The following is a 7,773-nucleotide window of genomic DNA, read 5'->3' on the forward strand; positions in this document are numbered from 1 at the left end:
CTCCCAGGAACCCCCTGAACCCCCTTCGAGGCAGACCGCGCGGCCCCGGGAGCAGGCGGAGCGGAGCAGGCGGGGCGGGGCGGGGCGTCCTGCAGAGCCTCACGGGCTGAAGCAGCCCCCTCGGGCTCCCATTCTCGGCCAGCCAAGGGGCCCACGTTGTGGGCAGGAATCACACCCACTTGTTGTGCCCCAGATCGCGAATCCGAGAAACCCCCGAGGAGCCGACCCCGATGCAAACACACGAGGGTTTATTACAAGCTCGGGCCTGGGTCCAGGTGCGCCCCACACCGCGGAGCAGGGACCTGGCCCCCGAGGTGCTTCCAGCTGAGTTTTATGGGCTGGTCTGGGGGACCTCCAGAAGCGGGGGGGGGGTGGCTGGAGCAATTCCTCAAGTTCTGTTTACATTCTGATATGGGGCTCTCAAGGGCATTGAGCTCTGTTCTCATTCTGATATGGGGCTTCCTGCCACTGGCTTGGACTCTGTTTTTATTCTAATACGGGGCTTTCTAGGACTTCAAGCTGTAAGCTGTTTTCTTCCTGTAACTGGAGTAAGGTAAGGTTCAGCTCTTCTTCACCGGGGCCTGGGATGGCTGGACGTGCGCTAACGCTGAACTTAAAGTGGAACGGCCTTGATTTTCTCGGCCTCCACACAGTGTCTCCCAAAATGGAGCCTCAATGGGTTTTCAAAAATAAGACATCTGGGTAACAATTCGCTTAGGTTCATGACAGGCCATCCGTACTAGAGCCTACCAGAATCTATTCAACATATTTGCAATGATACTATATTCAGAAAACGAGTGTGTGCAGGATATAGCGGATATGCAGCATGACCTGAAGGAGCTAAGTGTGGCAGGAGAGAGCCTGAGACCGGTAAACCACTGCGTTTACAGCTCAGCCTCTTACCTCCAGCCACAGGGCGATTTCATCAGCATTTGGTCTGAGAAAGAGAATCCACTCTGGGTGTTTCAAGCAATAAGAGTTTATCTCAAGTGGTCTGAAAGCCTTTGGAAGAGCCAGCGCTGCGACACTCAGGCAAAGCCAACTGTAGATCTTCCTTTGGTGAGTAGCTCTCAAGGACTCAAGAAGTCACCCTAGGGCATGATCTAAAGGAAAAGCTGGAAGGTCTCACTGTCTGCGTCACAGAGATCACCAGGTGTGTGGCCCAGCTGCTAAAAAACGTCAGGTCACGGGGCAAGCATTGCTCTGTCACTGCTGAGAGAAGATGGTTTCTGCTTATCTCATGCGGATTCTTGCTAAAAGTAATGTAAGTGGTGTTCCCAGGATCTGATTCTTGCAATACTGGAGAGAACACATGGGTCATGAGGTGAGTGGTGATTAAAAAAAAAAAAAAAGTTCTGTAGGTAGCTGTCCTCTAAAATCAGGCTAGTAAGGGATGATGATATTTGACTGCAGTACATTCTTTATGATAGTTTTTCAGAGCTATTCACCCATAGCAATGTCTATTTTAGAGCAAGAACAAAAAGAAGACATACAGTGGGAAAGAGTTGCCCTGGAATGTTTTCTTAACCCAAGCTCCAAGTAAGTCAGAAGTTTTATGGCTTAATATGGAATTTCACAATATGGATAGATTTCAGGGAATCTATCTCTGAATAAGACAAGAGCAGAGGCACCTGGGTGGCTCAGTGGTTGAGCGTTTGCCTTTGGCTTAGGTTGTGATCCCAGGGTCCCACATCGTGCTCTTTACAGGGAGCCTGCTTCCCTCTGCCTATATCTTTGCCTCTCTCTCTGTGTGTGTCTCTCATGAATAAATAAATTTTTTTTTTAAAAAAAGGACAAAAGCATGTACAGATGGGCCCATATTAAGCCACTTTATCCAGATGATTTTTTTTTTTTTTTAGATTTTATTGCCCCTAGAGCTGTCTGATTAGCCTTTAAATTGTCAGTCTTCTCTTCCTGTTTATCTAGTGTGCATCTGCAGCCTCAAGCCACTCCTTCCAGCTCTCTTTGGGACTTCATTTGGCCACTTACATACTTTTCTACCCATTTCCTCAGCATTTTTCTTTCCATTTGCCTCCTTCCAACCTATGAACAAGGTCAAGTTTCTCCATTTGAAAATAGCTATTCCTTCTTTGATCATATACTGTTTTACACATTCTATCATTCTCTCTTCAGCTAAGCCCAAATTCTCTTGCTCACAATCTCCACTTACTCATTTCCCAACCACTATATAATCCACATAAATCTACTATATATAGTCACTATCCCAGTATAACTGCATGGGTAAAGGTCACCTAATGACTTCAATAATTTCAGATCCAAAAAAAACTCAGTCACTGTCTCTATGAACCTCTCTGTCATATTTGAGACAGTTGGCTGACAGAATTTATTGCAACACTGTTTTAAATGACAAAATCTCTTCTGGTTTTCCTTCTTTTGCTCTGATCATTTCTTCTCAGTCTTTTTATGAGCTCTTCCTTTACTGCCTTCTCCTTAAATTTGGCCTTTCCCCAGGTTTTCTTTTTGAACCCATTCATGGTGCCCATCTATCGCCCAATATGATCTCGATTGGCTTCAGTGACTAAATATATGCCATAAAATTGTAACACACGATTTTGCGTAGATGGACATGACTTCTGGGGAGAAGTCCATAGCTTTTACTAATGTCTCAAAGCCATTCAGCAACAATCATTTAAAATCTGCTGAACACTATCCCATGTATTACCTATTGATTCTTACCATTTTGTTGTATTTCAAAAATTCAACTCAGTTCTACTGTGATTTGCAATTTCAATTTATGCTGTTTACTTTTCCAGTAATTCATGTCCTTACTCCTTTTTTACATTTTTTTCAGGAATTCGTTTCCTCAGTTCCTTTTGTCTTTTCATTCCTGCTCACCTTCTGTGACCCTATTTAGGCATCATCTTCTCCAAGACATCTGCTTTTGAGTATCCCTAACATCCAATCTTTTTTCTGATAACACATCAGAATTAATACATGAATTTAATAGTTTCAAAAAGTAAAAAAAAAAATCATACTATGCAAAAATGAATCACTTTTCTTGTTTACTTCTTTTTTCTTTTCCTTCTTTCTTCCTTTTTCTCTCTTTCCCTGTTTACACTACTGGATTCAACTCCCTGGCCAGCACGAAATAAAGCTTTGCATGTAACATACATTTATGTAAAATATTAGGCAAAAACAAATGGTGATTTTCATGTGCTCCTGTACCGATCTGTTGGGGAACTGAGCACTAACTGCTTATCTATATGCCAGCCTTCCATGATGGCCAATATTTTACTTGAAGCCTGAAGAACTGTCTCATTCATCAGTAAAGTTTCAGTGATCAGTGTAGATTATTTAATGAAGAAATCTTATTTTTCTCTTTTATTATACTTTTCATATTGTGCAAAAGCTGTTTGTTATATTACATGGCATTACTTTCACTATTGTCTGTTTTACAGTGATATAAGGGTACCATGTTTTCTATTAAATTCAAAAGAAATAACTAGCTTATTTCAGCTCTGACACATAAAGAGCTTGAGAAGTATCTATTTATCATTATAACCAGATAAAAACTGAACAAACTGAAAATTAATGACTTTTCTTGGGCCCATCAGAGACTTGCGTTCCCGGGAAAAGCTGTCACTCCAAAACTTGGGAAGGAAGATAAACACAGAGTCAAAGAAGATAGAGAATCACAGTTGAAGTTGACTTACACAGAGTGGATGTTGCTGAAGTTATAAACTGGTAGGAACACTTAAATAGCAATTTTGATGAATTGCTGAAGACTGTGAACAAAGTTAAAAGTGAGAACTAGGGATCCCTGGGTGGCGCAGCGGTTTGGCGCCTGCCTTTGGCCCAGGGTGCGATCCTGGAGACCCGGGATCGAATACCACGTCGGGCTCCCGGTGCATGGAGCCTGCTTCTCCCTCTGCCTGTGTCTCTGCCTCTCTCTCTCTCTGTGACTATCATAAATAAATAAAAGTTAAAAAAAAAAAAGTGAGAACTGTTGACAGTCTTTGTGGGGATCTCAAGGAACCTCCCATCCCCAGATTCTTTTGGTGAAGGTCCAAGAATAATACCCTCATGTTTCTGGCAGGGGGAAGAGAAAAGTAACTATTTCAAAATGCACACAGAGTATTTTCCATAACAAAGGTCTGTTCTCTAAGGGAAAAGACTTTACCAGATCCTTATTCAGCCTGAAAGAAGGGCAATTCCTCAACTCCAGTGCCCTCTAGTCTTTCTGTCTCACTTAAGAGAAAGAAAAAGTTAATAAACACCCGAGAAGGTCACAGCCCAGGGACACAGAACCATTAAAAGGTGGAGATTTCACTATTTCATTCTATAAGGCTTCCCTTCCTCATGTCTGACAACCAAATCAATAGGGCTCCAGTATAATAACACTGTAAAGAGGTATAAGATGCAGACTCTACTTAATAATGAGTTCTTAGGGAAGCTCAAAGATTATGGGGTAACCAAAAATAAAGATGTCAGGCAATATTGAGGTTTCCAGTACTTACAGCTAGAATGATCATTAAATATAACTCATCTCCTGACCAAATGAAAGCTACAGGCCCATTTATCTCATTTCCTATTACTTAATACATCATTTCCAGTTTTCAAAAAAAATTACAAAGCATGTCAAAAGATAAGAAAAAAAAAAAAAAGCCTGAAGAGAACATAAGAAGACTCAATGCTAGTTTCAAATATGATGCAAGTTTTGGAATTAGTAAATTAGTAGGTAGGAAATGTAAACTCATATGATTAGTTGGTTAGGGGCTCTAATGAAGAGTAGGTAACATACAAGCATACATGGCTAAAGTAAGCAGACATATTCTACGAAGGAGTCAAATGAAATGCTAATAATCAAGACACTATAATAGAAATGAAGAATGCTTTTGAAGAGAAAAAAAATCAAGGATGCTTTTGATGCTCTCAAAGACCAGGTAGAACTGAGAAAAGACTATGTAAGCTTGAAAATATATAAGTAGAAACTTTCCAAAATAAAATACCTAAACCAGAAAGAATTAAAAAATCAAAACAAGGCCTTCAAGAATTATGGGACAAATTTACAAGGTGCAACATAGACACAGTATGAATAATAGAAGAAGAAAGAAAGGAGCAGAAGAAATGTTTGAGGTAACAATAGTTGAGAATCTTCCAAAATTAATCATAGACATCAAACCATTAATCTAGGAGGCACAGATAACACAAAGCAGGATGAATATAAAAAAATTTCATAGAAGCAAATCACATTCAGATTACAGAATACTAAAGACAAAAAGAAAATCTTGAAAGAAACAAGAGAAAAAAAAAAACTCCACTTACAAAGGAAAAAAAAAGTAAGAATTACAGTAGACTTCTTATCAGAAACCATGCCAACAACAACAAAAAAGAGTAGAGTGGAATATTTAAAGTAGTGAAAGAAAGAAAAAACCCCAACAATCTAGAATTTTATATGCATTGAAATTATCCTTGAAAAGATTCTCTAACAAAAACTGAAGGAATTTGTCACAGATCTGCCCTAATGTAAAAGAAGCTTTTCAGGAGGAATAAGAGGTCAAAAACTCACATAAGGAGAGGAAGAGTGTCAAAAAGATGTCCGTGAGGAGAATTTAATTCTCTTATATTTTTTATTTTTAATCTAATAGACAACAGTTCAGACTATAATAGCAAAAATACATTCAGTGATTATAGCTTATGAGTAAATGAAATGAATGATAGTAATGTTTTAAGGGGTCCAAGGAGAGAATTAGAAATACTCTTTTATAAATTGCCTACACTCCCTGTGAAGTGTATAGTGTTATCTGAAAGTGGATGTAGATTATTTGTATTTACATATTACAAATTCTAGGAAACCATTAAGTTTCTCAAAAAGGAAATATATCCTTAAAAAAAAAAAGGAAATATAACTGATATGCTAAGAAAGAGAGAGAATGTATCACATACAGTTGCTTAATTAAACCAGAGATAGGTGGTAAAATAGGAGATGACAAAAAAGAATAAACAAAAAAGACAATAACTAGAAATATGTTAGATATGAATCCAACTCTTATCGATAATCATATCAATAGTTATCTTAAATGTGAATAGTTTAAATAAACCAATTCAAAGGCAGAATTTTTGAGAGTAGGTAAAAACAAGACCCAACAATGTTGTCCACAAGAAATGCACTTTAAATATAAAGACACAGATAAGTTAAAAGTAAAAGGATAGATAGAGCTATACCATGTTAGCAATAATCTAAAGAAAGCTTGATAAATAAAAAAAAAAAAAGAAAGAAAGCTTGAGTAGCTATATTAATTTCAGACCAAAAATTTGAGCAAGGATAATTATCAGGGAAAAAGAAGGATGTTACATAATGATAAAATGGTTAATTCTCTAAGAAGACATAAAATTTTTAAACAGGTGTATATGAACAACATGGCATCAAAATACAGGTGGCAAAACCAGATAGAACTGGAAGGAGAAATAGACAAACTCATTATTATAGTTGGGGATTTCAACATGCCTCTTTGAGTAACTGAAAGATCCAACAAGCAGAAATTGGTAAGAATATTGTTGAAATAAACAGTACCATTAACTAACTGGATCTGATTGACATAAAATATTTCATCCAAAAATAGTAGAAAACATATTCTTTCAAGATGACTAGAATATTTGCCCTAATAGAACACATTCCCAGCCATAAAACACACTTTAATGAAGGGAATAAAAATCATACAAACTGGGATTTTAGACTACAATGAAACCAAACTAGAAAATAATAACAGAAGAATAGCTGGGAAATCTATCAAATATTTGGAGATTAAATAGCTCACTTCTAAATAACACTTTGATAAATGCAAAAGTCTCAAGAGAAATTTAAAAAATATTTTGAATGAAGTGAAATTGAATATATGATAATCAATTTTGTGGGTTGCAGCAAAAGCCAAGGTTAGAGGGAAACATATAGCATTAAATGTATATACTAGACAAGAGGAAAGATCTAAAATCAATAATCTAAGCTTCCATCTACACATCAGAGAAAGAAGAGCAATTTCATTCAAAAGCAAAAAGGAAAAAAATTGGAGTAGAAATCAATGATATTTAAAGCAGACAATCAGTAAAAAAATAAATAGTAAATAAGTGAATATTAGTAAAGTTGATAAACTTCTAGTCAGGCTAATCAAGAAAAATGAGAGAAAATATAAATTACTAATTTTAAAATGAAAGAAGACTCAATAATACTGACTCCTTAGACCTTAAAGAGAATAATAAAGGAGTATTATGAACAACGCTATGACAGTAAGATTGATAATTTATATAAAATGGACCAATTCCTTGAAAATACACAGTACAAAAATTCATGCACAGGAGAAATAGATCACCCGAGGAGGCTTGTATTTATGAGACCCATTGATTAAAAATAATCTTACAAAAAAGAAACCACCAACCTCAGATGGTTTCACTGGTGAGTTCTCCCAATAATTTAAAGAAGAAATGAGGGAATTCTCTATAATATCTTCCAGAAAATAGAAGAGGGAATATTTCCTAACTCATTCAATGAGACCAACATTATCCTAATACCAAAATCAGGTTAAAGACAATACAAGAAAACTACAAATCAGCATATCTCATGAAATACTTCTAAAAAGCCTCAAAAATACTAGCATATAAAATGTATCATACAGTGTACATAAAAATCAATTATGAATACTTATGAAATACCTCAGTTCTCTGTAGTAAAAACATCAAGTTAATTTTAGTATTTCAATTCACAAGAAAAATTGAAATCTCATCTTATTCAACAATTTTAATCATGTATGCCCAACA

General features: G+C 36.9%; 1 long non-coding RNA gene across 1 annotated transcript; it reads left to right on the plus strand.

Annotated features, from left to right (window-relative positions):
* Positions 1-1,221: 1,221 nt before the first annotated feature.
* On the plus strand, positions 1,222-3,832 carry LOC111092433. Its single transcript, XR_005378312.1, has 3 exons — positions 1,222-1,324; positions 1,470-1,539; positions 3,576-3,832. It is a non-coding gene; the product is annotated as an uncharacterized LOC111092433 (long non-coding RNA).
* Positions 3,833-7,773: the final 3,941 nt, after the last annotated feature.

The sequence above is a fragment of the Canis lupus genome, chromosome 25 (assembly GCF_011100685.1).
Source record: "Canis lupus familiaris isolate Mischka breed German Shepherd chromosome 25, alternate assembly UU_Cfam_GSD_1.0, whole genome shotgun sequence".
In the NCBI taxonomy this organism is placed as follows: Eukaryota; Metazoa; Chordata; class Mammalia; order Carnivora; family Canidae; genus Canis; species Canis lupus.